Raw genomic sequence first — 26,891 nt, 5'->3', positions numbered from 1 at the left:
GATAACCGTGTGCAGTGGGAAATTTACCAGCCTCTTCCAAATTTGATTGAACACTATTCCAATATTTAGCTGCTGGGTAGCCAAGCTGATGTCCCCTCCCTAGCGTTAGTTGTCCACTTCCCAACTTCTGCTAATGTGCACCAGGGAGCAGACAAGTGAGTGGGAACAGGAGGGGAACAATATGTACATACACCTGCACTTTTCTGGAAAATGGAAATGAGAAAATGTTCTTCAATACATTGTAGCCTTTTTGTGCTCTGACCCATTGTTTCGTCAACTTTTGGTACCTCAGCACCCTTGTTAGATGACAACTTCCACAACCCACCTAGCTACTATGGCTATAGGGCGGGTAATTTTTAGCTTAACTCAAGCAACCTGTAGCATGCCCTTGGTTACAGAGTGCACATAATTTGCTGAATTTGACTAGCCATTTGCAGACATTTTTATTGCTAAACCCTGGTGAACACATTAATGGTCTCAAATCTGGTTTCAGGGAATTTTTGAATTGTGCACACTATTGGAGTCACAGCACACTTCTTGGAGTGACAATATTATGCAGCCCACCAGTCTTGCTTAACTGCAGGATCCCATTACCCCTCCTCTCACGTTTACATAATGCACATCTTTTATAGACCTGACCAAATGGGATACCTATTGAAAACCCACTCTATTGATAAGGCTAGTGAGAATTTGCTTAACTGAAGCAACCACTAACACACTGGTTTAAGGAGTGCACCTTTTCTGCTGAAATGACCAGTCATCTCCACAGATAGTTTTATAGTTAAAGTGAATGTCAAATCTGGTTCCAGGGATTTTTTGTCTATTGTGCATCTGCCATCTAATGGAGTTTTTGGCCTGGTTGAACGCTGGTGATTTGAACCTTAAGTTCACCTCTCATATCAATGCCAGTAAGATTGAATTTTTGGATATCACGATATTCGCTGACGACGACAAGCTGAAAGTGGACCTATTTATTAAGCCTACAGCTAGGAACACCTTATTACATTTCCATAGCTTCCACCCCCGTAGCCAAAGACAAAGTATCCCTTTTTCCCAGTTCTTACGGGTCAGAAGAAACTGTACCGATCTCAAAGATTTTGATAGACAAGCAATAGAAATGAAACGGAAATCCCTTGAAAGGGGTTACCCTCATAGGCTTGTCCGAGATTCCTATAAAAGGGCCCGTTATTATGACAGAGACCAATTGCTAAGATCCAAACCTGAGAAAGACCTGAAACAACTGGTTTGTATAACAAGGCATTCAACCTTGGATGCTAAAGTTAAACAAGTGATTAATTCCTCGTGGCACATCCTGAACAGTAACAGTATTGGTAATCTCAAACTTGAAAAGCCCTTGTTCGCTCATAAGCGAAACAAGAATATAAAAGACCATATAGTACACTCTAGATTTCAGGGTCAGTCCAATCCTTACTGTTTATTTCAGAGATCGATGCACATAAATCAGGTTTTGAAGGGCACATTTAAGTGCTCTAACTGCAAATCATGCTCCCACATTATAGAAGGAGAATCATTCACTCACAATGGCTACACGGCCATGGCTAAAAACATGTGGAACTGTAAAACTGCTAATGTAGTTTACTTCCTTTTATGCCCCTGTTCCCTGGGCTATGTGGGAGAGACTGCACGACCCATTCAGGTACGTCTGACCGAGCACCGATCTGCAATTAGAACTGGCAAAATTTCAGCACCAATGGTGAAACACTTTATGGAACTCGGACACGGTCCTGATGATTTTAAATGGCGCATTCTAGAAAAGGTCAATGTACCAGATAGCAAAGGTGGAGAAAGGATCCGCAAAAAGCGGGAAGTGTTTTGAATATTTTCCTTGGACACCTTCCGCTCAGGCCTGAACAGTGAGATCCCATGGGAGAACGCAATTATTTAAATGGAGTTACCATGGGATACCTACCTGTCTCACTATATTTATGCGGTCTTTTTCTCCCCCCTGTACCTTGTGCCTTGGTAGGAGTCTAATTTCACTCGTTATTTGATCTTGGACACCCATCTGAGACTCTGACCCAATTGGTACTGTCCTTTGAATTTTAGATTACAACTGAATACTATGCTATGTCATAGATGCATATCACAAGATAGTCTGCCCCCATTATAACATCGTGATACACCAATACTATATCAGGCTATATGTGTATTAAATGCACACACTTCCTTATTGAGAACGTTTATCTTACTGTGTTATAGTTACAAAATATCTTATTCAGCGACTTCTTCGAATAAGAAAAAAAAATGTGTTCTAATTTTCTGTATATTTTTGGACCATCTAATTAAATAGATTGCCTCATTATTTGGGTACATCTTCTACATCTATTTACTTGGTTATTATACAGTGAAAATCAGCGCACATTCATTGCAAAAGGGAGTCCTACCTTTAGTTTCATGAGTTTTCAACCGGAAACATGTGACCTTGATTTTGATTGTTTTTTTTTTAATGTAAATTCTCAGACTGTGTCATACCCTGTATATATTTTACTGTATAACGTTTAATGTATAATGTCTATCTATTGCTACTTTATGTACCTACCTCTTAACATTGAGAAAATCTACAAATTCTTGTCTATAACTACCTCATGTAATGTAAAGCGCTCTGATACCTAAGGGTCTTGTTCGCGCTATAGAAAACTCTTAAAATAAATAAATAAATAAAAGATTGATTAGGATACACCTATTTAAAGGCGGGTTCAGGCTCAATTTGGTGTTTCCAGTATATTCCGCCGTCGATCGTGACCCGGATAGGACTACCGAATTAGCAAGCCTCCACACGCTGATCCGCCGCCCATTAGCAGGTATGTGCATTTGCCCCCTTGCGCCATCTGTTATATATCTCTCATTGAGTGATTTGTATTGCTTGTACAATCCTCCTTTAGCGTTCCAGTTCTGGCGCGTTTATCCTCGCTAGCCAGTAACGTAGGAAACTGCAGAAAAACATCCCTCAGAAGAAGTGCATAGACTTGGAGGTATGTCGCGATTAATTAACCAGCACCGTCTCGGTTCATATATACAGCGTTGATGGTCTATTCAGCATTATTAGCATGATTATTTATATTACTCTGTTTGTCCTCTACCATTTAGTAACGGACAACGTGAATCAGAGCTCACCTACTAATTATGCTGGTTCGGAATAGTGGAGGCGAAGCATACTAGCTTTATAGTTACGGTATGTTTTTTGACTCAGTGAACAGTTTATTACTTTTTCAACAAGCCGTATTAAGGCTTGTTTAATATGGGCTTTTGTTTTAAATTCACAGTATTTCTACTCTCAAAAAAGCAAAACAGGAGAGCGTGTTTTTTATTTACCCAACATCTTTTTCTCTTAAGGTAGGTAATTCGTCCCCTGTATTATTACCCATTAGAAATGAAATTGTAATTGAAGTTCTTAATTTTATTTTCGTCATCTGTTTATTCTTGCCCCTTAGAGACCTTAGAATCCGTAAAGAATATCCTGTTCGCATTTATGAACCACCGACGCTTAATTATTAATAAGCACCAACCGGAAACGCTGTGTAAGTCTGTTATTCCTGTTTGTTCAAACATGCCTTTGACTAGCAATGTGCTCTCTGATACCATTGTAGGAAATGCGGAGTATTGCAAGTTTTACTAAACATGTCTATCGAACAAATTAGTCTGAAAATATAAGCTAGGAGACATTATTTTCTACCCTACTGCCGCAGTGTATAAATTACCGACCTCTGCGTTTCCCTCTCATGTTATTTTAACTTAATAGCGTTTTTTCATTTTTTAGAGTTTTTCTCTTATCGTGAGAAGTCGTGCCTACAATATACACTGTGCGCATGTACCAGTTTGCATGTGAGTATATTTGTACTTGTCCGTTATTATTTGAAATTAGAGATAGGTCATTAAATTAATATACTGTATATAGCAGTTAGTTCAGTTCAGCTAAGAAGCTATCATGATTACAAACATGAATTTGTGCCCAATATACATTAGCACAAATAATCAACTGAAAACTATTAGCTAGAATATACTAAGAGACAAGTGAATAGTGACTGTTGCACATTCCCTGTATATTTTTCTAACCTTAACAAACCTACTTGCATCCATTTTGACCTGACTATCATCAAATGTTTACTTCCAGCTTAGTACTAACCTACTTGCATCCATTTTGACCTGACTATCATCAAATGTTTACTTCCAGCTTAGTACTAATGTCTTATCTTGACATTTATACTTCGTGATATATTCTTTCCAAAATGAGCACCGAAGTCTGCATTAATCACACTTCTGCCACCTTGGCCTTCACTTGCTTATCCCTCAGGGCCGCACAAACCTCTCTCCCACTTCTGTGTGTGCTGTTTTGACAGTTGATATGAGATGTTATATTATGGTGTTTGTTTTGATCATTATACTGACTGACAATATGAGTTGTTGTCTATTTTTGAGATAAATGAATGTATTTTTGGATTAGTAATTATGTTTTTATATTTAGGAACCTGAGAGTTTTGTTTGTCTTGAAGAAGGCGCTGGTCACCGAAATGCGCGTCGACAACATATCTATTTATGTCTGACTCAGGTATTAACATTATGCTTTTATGAAATTGTGATTTTTGTGGATTATTTTTTTGTATTGCATTTTATATAATTGTCTATATGTAATGCATGTCCTCACATGCTTTCTTTTAAAAAAAATTGTTATTGTGGTTCTTTATGAATTTTGTTTTAATAAAAAAACTGTCCTTTGCTACGGAAGTGGGTTGTTGTGTCCTATCACTATTATGTGGGCAAGTCCTGTTTATTACCGCGTGGGTTGATACCTACACAGTGCATCTGCCAGTATATAAAGGAAGCAAAATTTAGGTAGCAGGAGCAACCTGTAGCAAACACTGGTTTACGGAGTGCACATTTTCCACTAAGTGACCAGACATTTATGTAGTTGGATTTCTTGATAAACTCTGGCGGACACTTGATAGTGTTAAATCTGGTTCCAGTTGTCCGCTGTGCACCTGCCAGTGAGAGCTTAGATATGTTTTGGCTGGGGTAAAATTATTGCTTCCTTCCCACTTCAGGATTGTAGCAATGACCTGCTCTTTCCCTTTATTTACTGCTGAGTGAGCCGAGTCTGATCACAGGTACACACTCTGTGCTAACCAGCTGTGACCCTTGTTGCTTAATCCAGCAATAGACCTCGTTCACTTTGTTATCCCCGGAATTGATGCCCTCCACCAGAATCAGAGCCATGCCTCAGCTTACCTTCAAGTAACTTTGTAATTCATGTTCACACATTTTTACCCAGTTCTCTGGGCCTCACCATTCCATGTACCCAACCGTCCCGTGATACACCCACTGTGATAACATATGCTCCCTATCCATGGTACCTTACAATAATTTAATAATGACAACAGCAGGGTCCTACTGGGCTGCAAACATGGTTGCTTGATCCAGGCATTGGACTCAGACAAAGGTTTGTCCCAGGAATTAATTGCCCTCCATCAGAATCAAATGGCCTGCCTATCTACTGGTGTGCCAACTAGGAACCTTCCGTTTGATTATACGAGTTGATCAACTCAGCATGGGCTGACAGTCTTGAGGTTGCCATTGCCATCACCCATCCTATGCCCTTTGTACTTGCATTCCATTCCATGAGCAGTGGTCATTTGGCAGAAGCAATGTAGACTCTGAAATGCTCTTTAATCCTCATATCCACTGCACTAATGTAATTCACTGTTTCCTATCTGTGGGCTCCCATTAGGGGCAAGGTTGTGAAAATTTCTTGCTAGAGTGGCCACAACAGGCTATTGCACGTCTCCGCAAACTACATGCCTGCCCAGCTTCTGGTGCTTATAAAAACGAATGGTCTTGTGAAATGCATGTCTGTATATTTCAATCTGTCAATTTATTCCCTAAAGGGATTTTACTTGTGAAGTTGAAACCTGTGCTGTTCAGCTGGCCATCCTCTAAAGCTGTTTCACTGTTAATAATGTGAGTGTGTGGAAACATTATGGCGGAATCTATCAGATGCAGTTTCCTGTTTTGGTGGAATCCCTGTTTGTGTAGATCCTACTGGAAACCCTCTGCCTAATGTGCATAACTTAAGTACATAGTCCACCTCACTTGACCCACTTGCCTGTGACTCAATACAAACTAGCCCCACTGGACGTACTGCTGCTGGCTGAGTCTTGTTGCTAAGTGTGGCAGCAGCATGTCCTACCATCAATGCTCCCATTGATGTAAGGTGTGTTTACATGCTCTGCCAAGACTGATATTTTGGGTGCCTGTCCCGCTTATTATACCTGGTGGAACAACTTCAGATGGGATGGCCTTATGCAGTGGATGCCCCTATATCCCGCTTGACTTAATTTTATGGTCCTAGATATGTACTGCATAAAGCTTTCTCTTGTGTTTGAACTATTGAGCTAAATATTGTTCATCTCTCATACGCCAACTCATGTGACATAAGCTCCTGATGGAGCTGAAAAAACTGGGGCCTGGAGACAGGGGTTGTTGTCCCAGCACTATAATTTCACTCAAGTAATTTTTTCCCCAAGTCCAAACATGGGGCCATGGCTCTCAATGGACCAAGAATGAGAATCAGTTGCTTGAAAATCTTGGTGTCAAACTCTAAACCACGGTTCGAGATGGCACAGTATTCAGTCCGCTTTTATGCATGTGGTGTGTCTATTACAATAATGGGGCCAAACAAACTTGCTAGTGCACAACCTGTGTCTGAGACATAAACATCACTTCAAGAGAAAACTTACCAGGAGTTCAGCATTTCGTCCCGCCTAAATGAACATGCGGGGCATGACTGCATATCCGGCTCAAAGGATGTTACAAGGGGGCGTGTCAGCTGTGACAACTGACCCCTGTATATGCACATGATATTCATCCCGAACAGCAAGCCAAGTGACTCAACCAAGGCCCCCATCAATAATCCAAACCTCGCTCTCTCATGGAGCATGAAGTGACCAGCCCAACAAACCTCACACCAAATCCGGCTCCAATCCACCGCTGCACCACAATGTACTCTAAACCAACTTAGCACAATGGGTTATGGCAACCTCAAGATTCGAGGCCATCACAGACTCGAGAAATACCCCACACTGACTGAAGCACCCTATACATTAGAAAAGGCCCTTTGAATCATCAGCCTTCTTCGCACCTGACAGCCCGCGTTCTAGGAGCAGCAACTGTTACGCATATGGAAGGACTCTCGCCCACAACCTTGGACTGATGCCTGGAGCTGGAAGAGCTAAACTACCGCAGCCACTGCCCCAATTAAGGCCCGGGCACAACCCTAGCGGGCCACTGTCATCCCTCTGTCCTCACTACGCAGCAGCTGGAGCCACAAGGCGGCGCAACAGTCACTCAGGGCCAGGGCACCCAACACCAGACACAGTGGAGGATGCCTCCACCCCCACACCCACACCAGACTCCCCTTCACTGTATGCAAGGGGTTTGTGGGACCTATTTTACTTCCTTTCATTGAGCACGGAGAGTGTAGCTGGCCTGGAAGCTGCACAATTGTATTCCTGTTTAAATGAAACAATGTTTGAGGCAACTTGCTTTTCGATACAATCACACAATGCCCAGATTCGTCACAGGAAACATCCGACATATCCTTGGAAAAATGTAGTGAAAGCTACCCTGGAAAACAATGGAAACCACCAGAATTTCCCTGCTAAACCTATTGCAGGAGTCAGTGACGTCACATGAGTAGTCCTGCCCACTCCTTCACCTGGCCTGGCTCATATGCTTGACCCACATCCTCTCCTTAAAATACAAGTTAGTACCTTGGCCCCCTGACCGAGCTGCAAGCCACCCAACAAACGTTCACATTCTCCCCAGCTCCCAGTTGATTGTGCAAGCTCTAATGTACTCTCCGGCCCCCAGTGTGCCCCCCACACATGAAAGAAACATGCAGAGGCGAACCAAAAGCACAAGGGGCATGAGCATTCAGGCCAACAGGGCACCGCCACGGGCAAAAACATGATGCCCCCTAGGGCACAGGCACAGAGCAGTCGACCTCGCTAATCGAAATCACTTAATTAAAAACGTGGACAAAGAGAACGCCATTCAAAGTACCTCACCTGAGCAAAATTGTACCCGACGAACCTCTGCTCTGCACAATGCCTGCGGTACCTCCGCACCCAGAAACGCGACATGGCTTGACAGCGTTTCCAGGGGGGGGGGGGAAGAGGGTGGCCAGTGGGTGGGAGCAGGTATAACTACCTGTCTCCAGTCCACTTAGCACCGGAAAGGATGCTGCAGAGGTGTCAGACGTAGGAGGGACTCCCAGATTAGGTGTTCCATGCAACAGCGTGAGCCGCGGGCAGCTGCATGGCATCGACCCTTACCAAACCCAGTGTTACCCACCTTTAAAAGTTGGGGAGAGGCACGTTGTGCGTGCTGTACATAGTGCTAATATCGGCAACACTCATCAGTTCTAATAACGCAACATACATAAATAAACCACAAGACACTTTGTTAGTGGAGAATATTGCTGCAGGTTTATTTTGCATAACAAAATATGCCAACATGGTGAGTTATCTTACGGGTGATCCAAGGGCAGGCCAGCCCCTCTGCTACCTGCCCGCCTGATGAGCCAACTTACACCGTGGCCGTCGCCAATCGGTGATTAGCAATTTCGGGAGGGGCCACCCCTCCCATCAGTGGACCACCAGTCCACGCCTTTTCTCGCACCCCCCAGAAGGGTGCGGAGCGTTCCAGGCAGCCCCCGGTTGCTCAGGCACACAACCGCCGTAGGACTAACGGGGCGCCGTAGTTCTTCCAGGGATCCTTGGCTTAGTACCCTTGTGCCGCTGCATATCATACCCATCTGTACTTTGCAGACCCTGGATCGCCCTGTAACTCCTCCTGGACCTGGGAGCCTAGTCTGCTGCCTCCTGTGCCTTCCTGTGGCACTAAGGCAGCCGCCCTGTTGGAGGGTCCCTTTTGTGGCCCCCCGGGCAGCCTTGGCAAAATGGCCGCGGGCGTTAGAGCTCCAGGTCGGCTCTGACATGCATCGATAGCACTATACTATTTCTCCATTCAATGTTTCTTCAGCCTGGAGATTGACGTCTTTCCAACTATTTCCTCCTCACTACTACTCAACATAAGTGTTTTCCCACATGATGCACGGAGCGCATCGGAGGTTGCTGCCATTTCGATTTCATGTGAGGAAATGTTTTTGAAATGTCATGCTGGATGCAGTCACCTTTTTCATTTACTATGGTGAGCACCATGCTGTCATCTTTCTCACAATAAGCTGCTCGTGTTGGGATGCATTGTTCTTTGATGCTTCATGTGTTCTTGGTGTGAGTTGACTCTCACAACTCATAAAGGCTATTAATACTCTCCTCTGTGCCTCTATTACACCAGCATCCTAGTTAGGCTGTCATCCTTCAAAGAGACAGCAACTTTCCAGCACCTGTTTTAGTGGATTCTCCTTCTAAGTCACCTCCTCCCTTCACTTTGGATGATATAATGGAGGAAATACGAGCATTAAAACCCTTTCTTGTTGAAACTAATGCTTCCCTGTTATGCATTGAAGCAAAATGGTCCTCTTACGAACAACACATCTCTGCTGTGGAGCAGAGGATTAATGATGTGGAAGACTCTCCCAATGATCTCTCAGTTAACAACGGAGAGAGAGCTCCATAAATGGACTACCGAGAACCTGGAAAATCGGAAAGCAGAGACATCATCAACACCTTTAATGTATTCCAGAGCACTCAGTGGGAAACAACATGATTTTTTTTTGCAATGGATCATTCCTAGTATAGCTCATACCTGACCACTGCCAGTTTAATATCCAACAAGCTCATTGACTTGGTCCAAAGACTTCTGGCATAACCAATCATCAAAGACCTAGAAGCATTATTATTCTTTTCTTGCAACACACCAATGAGATGCTCATCTTCTCAGCGGCTAAATGGTCCACTCCTGTGATCTGGCCATAGGATCTTTTTCTCACAAGATGTCTCCTGCGCAACGGCAAATACAACAGTTGATAGACAGAATGCAGAACAATGTCATACATTCACCCCAGTACAGAGATCTGGGCCTAAATCCATCGTTTTTTTGCTCACCATGCCATTCCAGTTTGAACCCAGACATAGCAAATCAGTCTTGACCCTGTGCCCCATGGGAACAGTCCAGCCCGAACTGCCAAACCAGGTCCTCCCTGGACTGAAACAAGCATCCAAGGACCGGTTTCGGGCTTTCAGCCCTCATCAGCCTGGAAAGCTTGATTCCAGTGGCATGTAGAGCACGGGACTCACGTCTGAGCATACCCGTCCCACTAGGGGTGACAAATGCAAAAACAACAGTTGATGGACAGAATGCAGAACAATGTCATACATTCACCCCAGTACAGAGATCTGGGCCTGAATCCATCGTTTTTTTGCTCACCATGCCATTCCAGTTTGAACCCAGACATAGCAAATCAGTCTTGACCCTGTGCCCCATGGGAACAGTCCAGCCCGAACTGCCAAGCCAGGTCCTCCCTGGACTGGAAACAAGCATCCAAGGACCGGTTTCGGGCTTTCGGCCCCATCAGCCTGGATAGCTTGATTCCAGTGGCATGGAGAGCACGGGACTCACGTCTGAGCATACCCGTCCCACTCGGGGTGGCAAAAACAACAGCCACTGAAGTCAAGCTATCCTGGCTGAAGACGGCTAATAGCCAGAAACCGCTCCTGTAATGCTTGATTCCGGTCCAGGAAAGACATGGCTTGGCAGTTCGGGCTGGACTGTTCCCATTAGGCACAGGGTCAAGCCCGATTTGCATATGACCATGTCTGAACTGGGGTGGCTTGGTGAGCAAAATAACAATGGATTAAACCCAGATCTGTGACTGGTGGTGAATGTTTTGCCATTGTGCAACATTCCGTCCATCATCTTGTATGTTTTGCTTTTCACTCTATGTGGGAAGGGTATGCCCAGACGTGGGTCCCTTGCTCACTAAGCCACTGGAGTCAAGCTCTCCTGGCTGAAGACTGCTGATAGCCAGAAACCGGTCCTAGGATGCTTGATTCCGGTCCAGGAAAGACATGGCTTGGCAGTTCAGGCTGGACTGTTCCCATGAGGCACAGGGTCAAGACTGATTTGCATATGGCCATGTCTGAACTGGGGTGGCTTGGTGAGCAAAATAACGATGGATTAAACCCAGATCTGTGACTGGGGGTGAATGTTTTGCCATTGTGCAACATTCCGTCCATCATCTTGTGTGTTTTGCTGTTCACCCTATGTGGGAAGGGTATACCCAGACGTGGGTCCCTTGCTCACTAACCACTGGAGTCAAGCTATCCTGGCTGAAGACGGCTGATAGCCAAAAACCGGTCCTAGGATGCTTGATTCTGGTCAAGGAAAGACATGGCTTGGCAGTTCGGGCTGGACTATTACCATGAGGCACAGGGTCAAGACTGATTTGCATATGGCCATGTCTGAACTGGGGTGGATTGGTGAGCAAAATAACGATGGATTAAACCCAGATATGTGACTGGGGGTGAAAGTTTTGCCATTCTACAACATTCTGTCCATCGGCGGCAAGGAGGAAACATTTTCTTGAACTTCATCCTCAACTAAAATCTTTGAATATTAGATATGGTCTTGTTCATCCTTGGTTTTATTTAAAATCACTTACAAGGAAAACTCTTACACCATTGGTGACCCGGCCAAACTGCAGAAGCTTCTTAGACAACATTACCTTGGGGATATGGAAATGGTGCAAAAGCAAAAACTTGACTGTTAACTTTACCTTGTTGTTATCTCTTCTCGATTATTTATTTATTTAATTTTGCCAGTGTTTTGTATAGCACAAACATGACCCCGTAGGGTATCAGAGCGCTTCACAGTTCAGGACATGATAACTTTTACACTGCAACGTTCTGTATAGCATTTAATATATTAAAGTCCAGTTCAAAGTTGTCACAGCTATTTCTATTGATAATTACTTTAGCACATTCGCAGAAGGTAAGACTAGAGCAACCATATCATCATAGGAAGCAAGAACCTGTAATGAACAAATGACATTAGTTCTTGGCAAAAAGTATATGTGCCTTTAAGCCAGTGTATTTGGGCGAGTCATGTGTGGATGCTCTGTAATGTTTACGGTAGGAATTTGCTCTTTAGGAATATCTTGGTTTCTTTCTTGAATCTTGCGTGGTTGGGTAACCTTCTGATGTCTGAAGGTAGCGAGTTCCATATTCTCGGTGAAGCACCTAGGGGGAATTAGGTTGTGCCCGCCACAGTGGCGGGCGCATTCTGCATTTTTAACATTGTGGCGGCCGTGCTCTAAGCACCACCCCCGCAAAGCTAAAAATGCACGTTGTGCTTTTCAATGCACAACATGACAGGCACCGCACGATGCCTGTCATGCTGTACATTGAAATGCAGGGGGTACCATAGGTACCCCCCATGTGCACACCCCGGAGTCCCTGGGGGCCCTCAACGGGCCCCCGCAGGGAGACTCCGCATGCTTTTCTGTGGCAGCATTGCCGCCGCGGAAAGGCATTGTTTACAGCCCATTGTAATGTGGCTGGCGGTGTCTGATAGACACCGCCACCATATACAACCCTTTTCCGCCCCGGTCGCAAGGCGACAAGGGCGGAAAAGCGGCGGACGGTCTTTCCGTCCGCCGCGGAACCCTCAGCCATCTTAATATGGCAGGGGATCTTTGCAGCAAGTATGGCGGGCAGATCGCCCCCGCCAGGCCGGTGGTGGCTACCGCCAGCCTGGCTGGGGCGATCCACCCGCCATCCTAATGGGCCCCTAGGTCTCTGGCGCTCCCTGATTGTCTGCTTCCCCCGAAACCACCATTGTCTGTGCTAGATATCTTGGTGACTTGAAGTGTAGAGCTTTGTGTGTTATACACGCCAGTTTGAGCCGAATTCTGGCTTCATAAGGTAGCCAAGTCAGCACTTTCAGGTGAGGAGAGAAGTGGTTGAATGTTTTTGACCCTGTTATGAGCCTTGTTGCTGCATTGGCGCAGGCTTTTAGAGGTGCTGTTGCAATTTTGGGGAGGCCGACAGTGTTGTGCATCCATATTTGACCCTCGAGATTACTAATGCCTGACCTGCCATTTTGAGGTCTGTCGTTTCGATGAAAGGTTTCAATTTCTTAATGTAGCTCAGCTGAAATCTTGCACTTTTAGCCAGCGTGTTGATGTGTGACTGCATGTTTAGGCTTTGGTCTAGAGTGATTCCTAGAGATTTGGTTGAATCTACGATGATCGGGGTGCAATTGAGTGCAGTGATCAAATTGGTCCATTCTTTTATAATGGGCAGGCTTTTGGTGGAGGAAATTTGGAGGAATTCTGTTTTTTTTTGCATTTAGTTTAAGCTGAGTGCTTGTTAGCCATTGCATCATCACCCTTAGAGCCTTGTTCATTGTTCCGATCTCCTCCAAGGAGGAAATCCTAATGTAAATCTGAGTTTCATCGGCATACCTGTGGAAGAGGATGTTGGCACGGTGGAGTATATCCGTTAGTGTTTCCACATATAAGTTGAATAGTGACGAGGAGAGGTCTGATCCTTGTGGAACCCCTACCTGAATGGGGAAGATGTTGACAGGTTCTTATTCACCAGAAATATTTGTGATCTGTTCCTCAAGTAGGACTTGAACCATTCTAGAACCTTCCCTGAAAAGCCCATCCTGTTCTCCAGTCGTTCTAGCAACATTTCATGGTTAACTGTGTCGAACACGGATGATAAATCAAGAAGGATTAACAGACATGCTTTGTTTTGGTCCAGAGCGAGTAATGCGTTGTCTACTATGTGCAGAATTGCCATTTCCTTACTATGGTTTGGTCTAAATCCTGATTGGCAATCGTCTAGTAGTTGGAATTTAGGTATGTGCTGACTTAATTGTTGCTGAACACATTGTTCTATCACTTAAGCTAATAGGGGAATGTTGGATACTGGCCGAAAGTTGCTAGGTTCAGGGGAATCCTCTGTTGGGATTTTTATGATGGGAATGACCTGTCCCATTTTTAGAGAGTCTGGGAAGGATACTTGACACAGGGAATCATTGACTAACGATGTCCAGCTGCAGGAAGTGTACCGTTGTAGTGATTGTTAGGTTAATGGCCGATAAGGTTTCAGGATGCCGTTCTGGTCATATAGTTTAAAAGTGAAATTGAGCTTCGTTTGTGGGTAATGAATCATTGGGCATTGATGAATTACTTGGTTGTGAGGTGTCCCATGAAGATGCTGCTGACTAAAGCTCACATTCCAAGGATGAGGCCTTGGATGTAAAGAAATTTGCGAATTCCTCACAGCTAATTTGAGATTTTTTTTATTCTAGTGCGGATTTGTACATTTTGTTGATTGATGTTTAACCAATTCAAAGAGTTTCTGAGGTCAGTTTTTCACATTCTCCAATTCCGTTCTGAACAATTCTTTTTTTGATTTCAGAATATTTTTATTGTAGGCGCTTCTGGTTTTTCTTAGCAGTTTTAGTTGTGGGGATGATGGTAGCTGTCTGTATTTCTTTTCTGCTAGTCTTAGTTTACATCTTGATTCATTCATTTAATGTTCCACTGAATCAGGGATTTTTATCTTTGTCCTACGTTCATTTTAGTTTTAACAGTGCAATAGCGTCCATTATCTCTCACATCATTGCATTGTAGTGCTCCGTGAGTTCGCAGGCGTTTGCCATATTTCTGGAAGATCCCTCCTGCACAACTACGCAAACTTCTCATTCTTTGTGGTCCTTCCCCATTGTTTGGGTTTGATTGGTTGAGTGTTTTTTTCTTTAGTACGCTGGGAATTTGGAAGGTTATTATATGATGATCTGACCAGTCACAAGGCATGATTGAGGTTAAGATCACATCTTTATCTTTGGATATGATCCAGTCTAACGTGGAGCTTTTCACATGCGTTGGAGGCTTGCAAGCTTGCATTAGGTTTGGATCTGCTAGGAAGTCTTTGATGATGTTCACCTGGCTGTCATTTGGATTGTTCCAGTGTAAATTGAAGTCTCCTATGAATATGTCATTGGAGTGTGGGGAGGCGTTTGCTGTAATGATCTCCATTAAGTGGTCAATAAATGGTTCATTCTTGCCTGGTGGGTGATAGAATGTATGAACCTTGCATAGCTGTTTCTCGGTGTTAACTATGGAGAGTGCGAGGTATTCGCATGAGTTAAGAGGGTCCGCAGGCAGTGGAGTAACCAAGAGATCAGAGCGATGAATAGCCACAATACCCCCTCCTATTCTCTTTACCCTGTCTTGTCTCACAATGAAATAGTTAGGGGGCACCAATAGATCCAAGCATGGCGAGGAACATTTAATGAGCCATGTTTCCGTTGGGATCGCAACGTCAATCTCCTGACTCAGGACAAGGTCAGCGATGTCTGACGCGTGTTTTACTGCTGAGCGGCAGTTGATTAGTAGCCCTGTGATCTGTTTCTGGGAGTCCCAAATGGGGTCTTGATTCGAGGTGTTTTTTTTTTTAACTTTATTTATTTGCATTTTCAAAATATTTTTTTTTACAAAAAGAGAACAATTTGTCAAAATTATGACATACACAATCTGCAGTTAGCAAAAGGGTCGAATGGCTAACGACTGGGATATCCCTGAGAGCTAATACACAAATAACAGAGGTCAATGATATACATCCACACATACAATATTTACTTTGTAGTTATAACAGATGTCATGGGCATTTTAGCAGCTACAGCCATATTTAGAATTGCTTGTGAAACATAACAGCGATTGGGATACTGCACGGGTTGTGCCCCTTGGTCCTACAGTGTCTGTGGTGTCCGCATAGGCGTAGCATTAGGCTCTTGCAAATGCTGTAGGTACGCCAAGAAGAGTTGCCAGATATCTACCGGTCTAGAGGCAGTCGGCTGTAGTGGGCATACGTATCACTGGTGGTGTTGCACTATGACATGCTGTGCAACCATGTGTGGATTGTAGGGCTAGTTTTACATGCCCACTTAATGGCCACTTCGCGTTTAGCAAGCAGGAGCGCCATCACTACGAAACGATGCCGGGATCATGAGAGTTCATGGACATACCCCAGTAGAGCAAGGAGAGGTGATGGTGTTATTTCCACCTCAAGCATCTTAGATATCTCTCGAAAAAATGATTTCCAATAGCCCTCTATCTTGAGGCACGTCCACGTCAAGTCCACATTTGGGGCACTATATCTCGGGCAGGCGTCAGACTGCGTGGGGTCAATTGCTAGGGGTGATATATACACGCCGCAGGAATTTAAAATGCAATAGTTTATGGCGGTGGGTCAGCAACACTTTCCGTGTTTGTTCACAGCAACGATACCATTGGAGGTCAATTAGGGGGTGTCCAGATCGCCCTCCCATGCAGCCCTCAGCGCCGCATCTCTACGCAGGAGCTGCGCTATCGCCCCCTTGTACAGTCTGGCAACAAGGTGGTTCCCATCCCCTCCACTAATGACCCTGTCAGGAGAGGAAATTCAGTGGGCGCCAAGGGATAGCTCTCCATGCATGCACGGAGCGCCTGCTGTACACGCATGAGCACAAAATGGTCCAAAGTTGTGGCCTCCAGGAGACGAGGATCCTCAGTGCACGAGAATATGTGCCCCCCAGGGAAAAAGTACCCAAAGGTAATCAGCCGAAATTTAGATGTCGTTTGTTAGACTGGCATCTCCTGCAGGGTGGATATCCAAATGTTACCGGCATGGGGCAGTGCATGGGAGTACAGTGCACTCATACCAGTCACCTTCGCCGGCTTATGCCAGGCCCTGCTCGTGGTGGACAGCGCTTGAATGTCACACGGGTCTCTGGGAAAGCCACGCAGCAGTAGTGTATGGAGTGGGGCCGGAAGTGCCAAGTCCACCTCAGGCCGATAGTATGGGATCCGAATATCTGTGTTATACCAGTGTCGAGCAAAGCTTGCCTGGGCAACCAGATAATAAATTTGCAGGTTTGAAACTCCAAATCCACCTCTTTCGTATGGCAACACCAAGGTGTCCCATCAAACCCGGGCTGCCTCCCACCCCACACCAGCCTCGCAAGCAAGGTGCGCAATCTGGAAAAAAACTATTAGAGAGGGATTGGAATTTTCGTGAAAAAGTACAAAAATTGTGGCAATACCACCATTTTTATTATGGCTATTCAGCCTGCCATTGACAAAGGGAGACGCAGCCATCGTTATACGTTATTTTCAAGCCTCCCGACTGCCGGGCCATAGTTCAGCTGCAGGACACCGTCCCGCTCCCTGTGAATATGGGTACCCAGGTATTTGACTGAGTCGTCGCACCAAGTTAATGGATAGTCCCCTATTCTAGCAAGAACCACCTCGGTCAATGAAAGACTTCTGATTTGTCCCAATTTATGATTAAACCTGACAGGGTGCCATATCTAGTAACCTCACTAAGCAGCAGTGGTAAGTTGTCATCAGGGCGCCGCACAAAAAGTATTATGTCGTCGGCATAGATTGTGAGCAGCAATGGTCCAGTCTTGAATTGTAAGCCGCAGTGGCTGTGCTTGCTCTGTAAATGGCGCACCAACAGGTCTAGTGCCAGTATGAAAAGGAGGGGGGACAGGGGGCATCTCTGTCACATGTAGCGACTGACGAGTGAGAGGGAATGCCCTAGTCCTTGTGCCATTGAGGCGGATACAGGCCATTGGTTGGGTGTACAACAGTCTGATCACCGCCAAAACCTGTTCAGGCAACCCCAGATTGTGCATGGTGGCATAGAGGAATGGCCATTTCAGTGAATCAAATGCCTTTTCGGCATCTAAAAGCACCGCTGCAGCCGGTAGAGTCGGTTCAAGCCTGTTCAGTGTGGTGAATAATGTGCTTGCATTCAAAGCCGTGGATTTGTGTGGAATTAAGCCTGATTGCGTTGGAGAAATGTAAGCCTGATGGCTATCACTTTAGCAAAGGTTTTGTTGTCAAAGTTCAGCAATGACAAGGGCCTGTATGAGGAGCATTTCAAGTGGTCTTTACCGGGTTTAGTTATTAGTATTATAACTGCTTCTCTTAGAGTGGGTGGGAATATTCCCTTATCCACTGCCTCCTGAAATACATCAATAAGATGGGGGTTGGAGATCTTTGTACTTTTTATAGAAGCAGCCTGTAAACCCGTCCAGACAAGGCGCTTTAGAGCCATCAAGCGCTTCGATGGCGTCCGATATTTCCTCCTCATTAAAGGGTTCGGCCTGGAACTCCTGATGATCCTTGTCCATCCAGGACAGGAAAATCTCGTCAATGTACTATGACAATCCTCCAGGGATGAATCAGTCTTAGAGGTGTACAGTTCTATATAGTATTTAAGTACCTCTTGTAGTATTCCTACATTTCCTGTTATCCACTCCCCTGAATCCCCAGTCAGTTCAGCTATATATGTTGGTTTAAGAGTATGTTGCATCAGCCTTGCCTGCGTCCTGCCGGGTCTTTCTCCCTCTATGTACCGTAGAGCTATGGCGTATTTGCCCAGAAATTTGGCTTCTCTGTCTGCGGCCTCACTGAACTCACCTAGCAGGGCAGCGCGCTTAAGCATGTCAGGGGGGTCTACATCATGTGCGCTACTGTCAGGTCCCTAAGTTTTGTCTCTACCTGCGCAATCATGTGGCGAAGTGATCGGAGCACTCCAACATGTTTGGAAATGCCTTTATCCCTTGCATATGCCTTAAACGCCTCCCAGTGGGTGGCCTTGGAGTCTACGGAACCAACGTTCAACTGAAAGTAGTCCACAGTAGCTTCTCCTAGTTCAGTTGCAAAAGCTGAGTCTGGTAGGGCCATCTCTGGAAACCGCCAAGTGCGCTCCACCCCAAAGCCCTCGGAATCTGTAAGTGTGCCAGTACTAGGGAGTGGTCAGACAACGTTCGCCGCAAATGTGTGACATCTTTTAGCCAAAGTATGGCAACCGCCGAGAGGCACCAGTAGTTAAGGCGTGTCCAGGTGTTGTGGGGTGCAGAGTAGCGTGAATTCCCTAAGACGCGGCCAGAGTGGTGGCGCCATGCATCTACCAAATCTAATTGTTCCATGACATCCCGCAGGGCGCGCCTCGCATGTGGTTTGTGGCTACTGTACGTGAAGTGCTATCCAACTCCGGGTTAAGTGTCAGATTAAAATCTCCTCCCAAATATATATAGTCTGACCCCATGCGGATAATATGTAAATAAATGTCATAAAAAAACTCGGGGTCATCTACGTTCGGGGCACAGATGTTGACAAAAAGTTCAGAGCGTTCCAACATATAGCCTTTAACCAAACACATATCTCCCGCCCACATCCCTGTATACCTCCTCCTCATGAAAGGACAGTCTCCTGTGGATGAGCACTGCCACTCCTCGGGTATAGGAACTGTAACCAGCAAAATATCTGTGTGCCCCCCAGGCAGCCGCCACTGATAAGTTAGCATTCATAGTCAGATGAGTTTCCTGCAGGAAGACAACATCCACTTGGTGGCGCTGTAAGTTATTTGTCACGTGTTTACATTTGCGGGCATTGTTAAGACCCCGAACATTCCAAGAAATCAGAGGCAAATTGGCCTCTGCCAGAACCTTACTAGCCATATTCCACCACAATTAGATCATTTGACATTCTTATTCTAAAAATAGACTTGCTAAACCACAAAGAAAGTACGAAGAAACCGACATATCGTGAATTTGACCAACTGTCCCAATACCCGCCCTCCCACCACCCATTTGCCCCACCAACTGTGGGGGGAAAGACCCCGTCCCTCATTACAATGCCAAAATGTAGATACAAACTAAAAACCAAAACAAGAGAACCCCAAAGGAACAGATAGATGTACATCCACACTTGAGAGGTGACAACACCCTGCCATGTCCCCCATACTATGTCATACCATAACAATATATCCTCACATCCGTGGCGATACATTCTGTGGTGCAAGCAGTTCGTTACTGTGAGGAGCTACGACAAAACTGTAACACAGAGTGCAATTGCTAAAATTTAAGAATAAGATCACAGTACTAGGAGCTAACCGGTACCAAACAGTTCCGCACTCGCTCCTGAGTCCAGAATGTCCTGTGAGTGCGATGGAGATGTGACAGTGTTCATCTTCGCGGCATTGGAGTATTGATGGCAGAACTCCTGAGCTTCATGGAGAGTATCAAAGACCCAAGACCGTCTGTCCACATCAACCTTTAGGCACGCAGGGTACAGCATTCCATAGCACAGGCCAAGCTTTCGCAGAGCAGCCTTGACCCCTGCATATTTCCAGTGTGCCTCCTGCACCATTGCTGTAAAATCAGGGAATAGGAAGATGTTGGAACCCTGCCAATTCAGTTGACCCTTCTCTCAGGTCAAACGCAGAGCAGTGTCCCTATCCCTGAAATTCAAGCGGCATGCTATGATCGGGTGGGGAGGACACCCCGGATTCGGGCGCGGACCCTGAATGCGATGTGCTCGTTCTACGACAAAGGCGTCAGTGAATGAGTCCCTTCCAAATAGTTCTGTGAGGAGTTTTTCGATAAAGAGGTCCAACCTGCCTGTGTTTGTTGTCTTGGCCACTCCCGTAATGCAGATGTTATTCCTGCACCCCCGGGCCCCCAAATCCTCATTCTTCATCGCTACAGTTTTGAGTAGCCTCTGAGTTCTCTTGTACTTTTTAGCAGTTTGGGCCGTGCCATCCTCCAGATCCGAGATTCTACTCTCTGCCACTGTCAAACGCCCCTCGTGTTTGTCCAACCGGGCCTCCATCGTGTCTAGGCACTGATCGAGGGCATCAAATCTGGTGTCCGGGGCTTTGAAGCTTGCCCGTAGCTCAGCCAAGAGACCCTCTGATCCGCTGCTATCATCATGGGAACCTCGCCGCCCTCCACCATGGTGGACTGTTGTGCCGCCGTTACAGGCCCTGAAGCTTTGAAAGGAAGTGTGCCTTGTCGCGGATCCTTGCGCCCCATACCTCCCTATCGTGCTGCGCGACATGGGTAGTGGTGGCTATGAGCAGGTCCCTTGGCCAAGCGCAGAGAATCAGCCGCAACAGGTGCCCTGGAGCCACAACAGCAGTGCCAATACCAGCCGCCTCAGAGCCTCATTCAAAGCGCAAAACAAGGGCCAAACAGAATTGCGACACTAGGGGCAGTTAGAACATGGCCAGGCACCCCAGCAGAATCCCGAATAGCAACAGGTGGGTGAGAGTGGATAACTGACGCGCATGGCACCAACAGGCAGTCAACAAATGGTAGGCAGCGGGCCCTAGCAATCACAGTCACTCACAGGTTAACAGTGATGCAGTCCTGCATAGGTGCGTGCAAGGTAGCCTTGCAGGCCGGTCGCAGGGCACAGTACCGTCGGTATCACCTCAGGGCAAGCAGTGGAAGAGGACATCAGTGGAGGGCCGCACCCAGCCACGATGTAGGGGGAGCCTCAAACCCCACTGCAGCCGCTTACCTCCCCAGCCACCAGCATCCAATCCAGTCCTCCAGTGCGCCACCGTCGAGCACCAAGCTATGGCTCACTGCATTACGCGAGGCCCCAGCTTCAGGTCTAGCCTCAGGCCTCAACATGTCACAGCACTCTCCTCGGTGCCAATCCAAACCACGAGCAACAGTCGGTCCGGAGTTGCAGCCGCCGCTACCCCCTGGCTTCACACGTCTCCAGGAGTCATTCTCGTGGAGATGTCGACATCTGCGCCACCACAGTATGGGCTTAGAAGTAGGATTATGGCGGAGCTACCAACCTACACGGCCATCTCGGTCGGCAGCTAGGCCACACCCCTCTGATTCGAGGTGTTTAGAGTTATTTGCTTCAGGCTGTTTGTATTTAATTTTCTGTCACTAGGCCTGACTTCTCTGAAGGAGTTGATGGGGACTGAGCTGATTACATTTACCTTGTTCTTGTTACAAGGGTTAGTTGTGGTCGGAGACGGCTCGTAGGATTGCAGTAGTGCTTGCGTTTCCTCACCTGATAGGTAGTTAGGGAGTTTTTGAGGTTAATGATGTCTGTTTGATAGAGACATTGATGCTGTTTTTATGTTGTTATGTAGTGAGAGTACTGTCTCTTGCATATTTTTAATTTGGAGAGTGCATTTTCTGTGAGGTGCGCAATATTCTTTAGATCCAGTATAGCTTTGTAAATGGTTTGTAGAGGGTTGCTGGAGTTTAGCTTCTGAGTATCTGGGATCCTTGTAGGAGCAGGGGGGGATGAAGGATGAGATCAGGAGACTTAATGATTGATTGTTTAGTAATTCACTCTCTAATGACTCATTGGCCTTTATTTTAGGTACAGCATTGATTATGCTTCTCATTTTTTGTCGACCTCGGGAGGAGATATGCAGGCTTTTTAATAGATTAGGAGGTTGGCTCCTGCTGGCTGGTGAGTTAAATGTATGCGGAGCGATTGAAGGTGGTTGGGTGGATGTTGTAGAATAATCCCCTATGTTTGGTGACATAGCAGGCTTACTCGACTTTCTTCCCACTATTTCTTGGTGAATGGGGCGATTGTCTCCCGGCATGGACACTGACTTGTTTGTTCATGCAGGACTGTGCCTTTCATTGAGGGATGTTGTTGAAGGATCCATCGGAACGTAAGTGAAATGCCCATTAACTCTGAAGAGCACCTGTTCGGCTCTGTTGCGTTTGTTGGGGAAGGGTTTGACCTCTGTGGAACAGTTGTCTTCTCATGTTCCAATCTCGGTGTTGATATTTTGTGGTGTGTAATTGAACTTGCGCAGGCTCTTTGTTGGTTCCTCATACGAGTAGAATAATAGACTTTTTCTTTAAGCGTGGAGAAGCATTTATCAAATTTGTTTAGATCCTTGTCATTTGCTTGAAAGAGTACCGTACCATTTTTATAGATTGTTATATTCAGAGCAGCTCCTAGTCTATGCGAGGGAACGATCAGAAGCTTAACGCCGTTAGGTATGTTTTTTGTATCTTGTGAGTTCAATAGTTCAGTTATGGTCAAGCGCCATTTCCCCAGCTTTCTTGTGAAGAATATAAGGTCATTGACCAATATGCCCTTTTTTATGTTGAAGTATGGGTCTGAGATCAGTGTCTCGGTATTTGTTTTCCTTAAGTTATGTTTAAAAGCCTTAGCTGCATTTTGGAGATGTTGGAAGGGTAAATTCTATTGTAAGACTTCTTTCCTGCTGATTGTAGGTCTTTTGCCATTTATTTTTCTTTCTTTACTTCCTTCTTCTTGTTCCTATTCTTTTTCTTCTTCTCTCTCCTATTTGTATCTCTTGTTATACTTCCTTCTTATTTTTCTTATTATGTTTCTTCATCTCTCACTCTCACTCACCAATAGGCTTGATTGGTCAGACCACTTGCCTGTTCAAATATGGCTGCCTATTTGCTTACTGAGGATACCCTACTATGAGAAGTCCTATTTTAGTTTCTAAGCACAGTTGTATTAGGTCTTCTTTCCTTTTCTATAGTTTAGTTATATGTTGTGCCTTGTTTATCCTCGACAAAATAGCTTGTCATCAGGGTGTCAGGGTTTGTCAACATTTTCACTTTCTGCGAATCCCTAAATCCTTAATTTCCGGTTGTATAATCACCACTAGGTTCTTCACACAAAGTGTCTTGATCAGGTGAGAATCATGCACTTCAATCACCACATATGTATTACAGGGTACCATGGAAAAAGAAATGGGACTACAGTCTCTATTAACACATGTATCGTAAATCCAAAGTCATATTGCCAGCAAAAACAAATCTGATACAAATAACACAGTAATAAGTGTCCAAAACATGAATGCATGCAAAGCAACAAGTAGAGCAATCGCTGGCTGCATTAGCATTTGTCATTGTTAAATACATTGTGTGTAGCAAATAATTATTTCAATTGATTGTAATCATTGCCGTGTGCCCATGATCTAGATAGTATTGATTATAAATGTCACTGACCATGTATTTGAAACAATGCGAGCCAAAAGAATAAGTCATGCAGGATATACAGCTCAAATCACACCCCTAGGCGCGCATCATACTAGGGCCCGCCCAGGTCACCGCATCCCCAAATAGGATCTGCCGCATCCAGCGTGAGTGTCAGCGGCGGTACTCTCAATAAAGTTCAATTACTTCAAATGCACAAGTCATCGTCAACCGGGGGGGGGGGAGGGAGTTGTGGGGAGTTGATTTTCACATGCTGTGCCTACGCCTGGAGAAAGCTCGTGACTAACATCACCCGGGTGTCTGTGGTTGGCGAGTGCCAAGATACACTGTGGACTCTCTAACCAGGCAAGACAGCAGCCGATCACTGAGGTGTTCCAACACAGGTAACACACACACACTAGTTGCAAAGACAACACCCTACTATACCCAATGGCAGGTGCCAGGCTGTCATGGAAAACCATTCATGTAGAATACAAGGGAATACTTGTTCCGTAGGTCAGAAACCCTGCCTAAAGATACTCAGCAGGAAAAGGGGGACACGGCAATAAAGTCCAAGAATGTGTACGTTACCCATCATAATGGAGTGGTAAGAGGTGAGTGCAAAACAAACATCCTGGTGCCCGTGATTGATAGAAGAGAGAGAAGGGAGAGAACCGCCCGTGAAAGGTGAGTGCAGGTGACTTGGGCCCCATTCTTCCCTCCTGTAAAGAAAACATATAACAAAGAATAAACATTTAAAAATTGATAAGGGGCTGAGAGGAACAATACAGCCATTACAAAATACATGTCAAAAATGAAAAAAATATACATATCAAAATGGAAAAAACAGGGCACACAATAATAAAACCATGTGACGTTGTACTAGCATATCGAGGAGCATGAGCAGAAATCAATGTATGACCCAACCATTATTCTTTGAGATGGACCGATAATTCTTCCGCTTGGTCGAGCCCCCCCGGTGCCTTAGTCTGAATATCAATGATCATCTTAGACTCCCCTTTTCTCAGTGTGAGGAGTGTGAGGACCCTATTCCCTCCCCTGGGTTTTTGATGATTTGTTCAAGAATGATGTAGCTCAATCACACGTATTGGAGAAATGGTGCTCGCTAAAATGGCGCACCACGGGGTATTTGGGGTCAAAGTTGGTAATAGCTTGTGAATGTTCCCGAATGCCTTTTTTGGCCATACATGTGGGCTGCCAATGTACCACTTGTTACAGGTACATACAATGGCGTAGACCACAAAAGTGGAACTGCACATCAAAAATTGGGTAATGGTTTTGGTAATCCCATTGTAACAGACCTGTTTGTAACTCTTGCTATGGGCGCAGGCTTTACAGTGTCCACATAGAAAAAAAACCTTCAAGGCCCTGTATGTTGGATGGGGTGTAAGGTGTGATGTCACTATGTACCAGCATATCTCTGATGTTACTACTCCGCCAGTAACTGATACTCGGTCTCTCCGGGAGACTGTTCCCAATCACATTGTCCGACCTCAGCACCTCCCAGTGTTTGACAATGATTTTCTTGATGGCCTGGGCATCAGAACTGAAAGTGGAGTGGAGTAGTGTGGCTCACTGGTTAGAGGCGGCAGACCCGAGAGCAGAGGACGGCCCGGGACCAGGGTTCGATTCCCGACGCGGCAGGTTTCTGGACCAGGGTCAGCGGACTCGATAATTCTCTCGCCTCAGTGCCCACTCTGATCAGCGATCACACTCGGCAACTCTGGGCACTAGCTTGCCTCATCTTCACTAACAGCCCCACCAGACCGCCGGGGATGCCTGGTCTCACCCTGGAGATACCCATTAAGGGACCATCTCTCAGGGAAGCCAGGAAGGGTTTCGCAGCGGTCGAAGCGCGGAGGTACCCCTTCGGGAGTGATTCCAGCGCTATATAAGCACATAATTAATTAATTAATTAATGAAAGTGAGTACCAGTCTTGTGGTGTCTTTCTCTTTATCGATCTCAGTAGACTTCTCAGCCAGGGTCTGTGGCCTCTCTACCTTGTTGGCTCTTTCCAGGGCTTTTTTCAACACCTAATTGGGTAGCCTCTTTCCCTGAACCTCTTTAGGATCTCCTCTCTCTCCACATGGTATGCCTGCTTGGTATTACAGTTGCATTTTGCTCTCAGCAGTTCCCCATACGGAATTGACCATTTGAGATTGTCTGGGTGACTACTGAGGGCATGTAAAATGCTGTTGCCAGCAGCCGTTTTGCGATGAAGAGAGGTGTGTACTTTATTGTTCTTGATTTACACCTTAACATCCAGATATACCATTTCTGTCCTGCTCATGGTACTACTGAGAACTATGTTGCGATCGTTGGTATTCAACTTACTGATGAACCTGTGAGCTCAATTGGTAGACCCTTTCCATATAATGAAAAGGTTGTCGATGTAGCGAAGCCACATTGACACATTCTTGAAATCCTCATGAAAAATGGGATCCTCCCAGTTCCCCATAAAGAGATTGGCGATACTGGGAGAAAAACATGACCTCATGGCTGACCCGTTGAGCTGACGATACAGGTTGCCATTGAATAGAAAAATATTGTTGTCCAAACAGTATTCCATCATTTTGAGTAACATAGATGTATGTTCATGAAACCTGATATGTCTGTTGGCCAAATACTGTCTGCACGCTTCCAGTCCCTGCTGGTGGTCAATGATGGTGTAAAGGCTTTGTACGTCAAGCGTTATGAGCATAGAGTCATTGTCCCATTTCAAAGTGTCAATTTTGTTTAAGAAATCTTTAGTGTCCCTGACATAGCTGTCTAAAGTGATGACATACTCCCTAAGGAAATGATCTATATACTTGGACACCCCTTCTGAAGCACTTCCCCATGACGACACTATGGGTTTGCCTGGTGGTCCAGTGGCATGTTTGTGTACCTTGGGTAAGAGATATAGTACTGGAAGTACCGGATAGTCACATTTCAAATAACAAAACTCTTCCCAGGTGAGGATGCCCTTGTCCCTCCATTCAAGTAAGAGGTCCCAAATGATGGTAATTCTAAGGTTGTATCTCTCTGAATTCACAGGCTCGTAGAATGACAAATCAGCCAATTGTCTATTGGCCTCATCTAGATATTGTTCACG

General features: G+C 45.4%; 1 long non-coding RNA gene across 1 annotated transcript in view; it reads left to right on the top strand.

Annotated features, from left to right (window-relative positions):
- The first annotated feature begins 3,444 nt into the window (after positions 1–3,444).
- LOC144820034 (uncharacterized) overlaps positions 3,445–26,891 on the top strand; it is a 41,299-nt gene continuing 17,852 nt past the window's right edge. The window contains exons 1-3 of the long non-coding RNA XR_013607681.1: positions 3,445–3,539; positions 3,779–3,843; positions 4,484–4,567. This is a non-coding gene — a long non-coding RNA (uncharacterized LOC144820034). The remainder of the gene's footprint in view (positions 3,540–3,778; positions 3,844–4,483; positions 4,568–26,891) is intronic.

Source organism: Lissotriton helveticus, chromosome 2_1 (assembly GCF_964261635.1).
Source record: "Lissotriton helveticus chromosome 2_1, aLisHel1.1, whole genome shotgun sequence".
NCBI lineage: Eukaryota > Metazoa > Chordata > Amphibia > Caudata > Salamandridae > Lissotriton > Lissotriton helveticus.
Note: the sequence above shows the minus strand (reverse complement) of the source record. Positions and strands in the feature narration are given on the sequence as shown.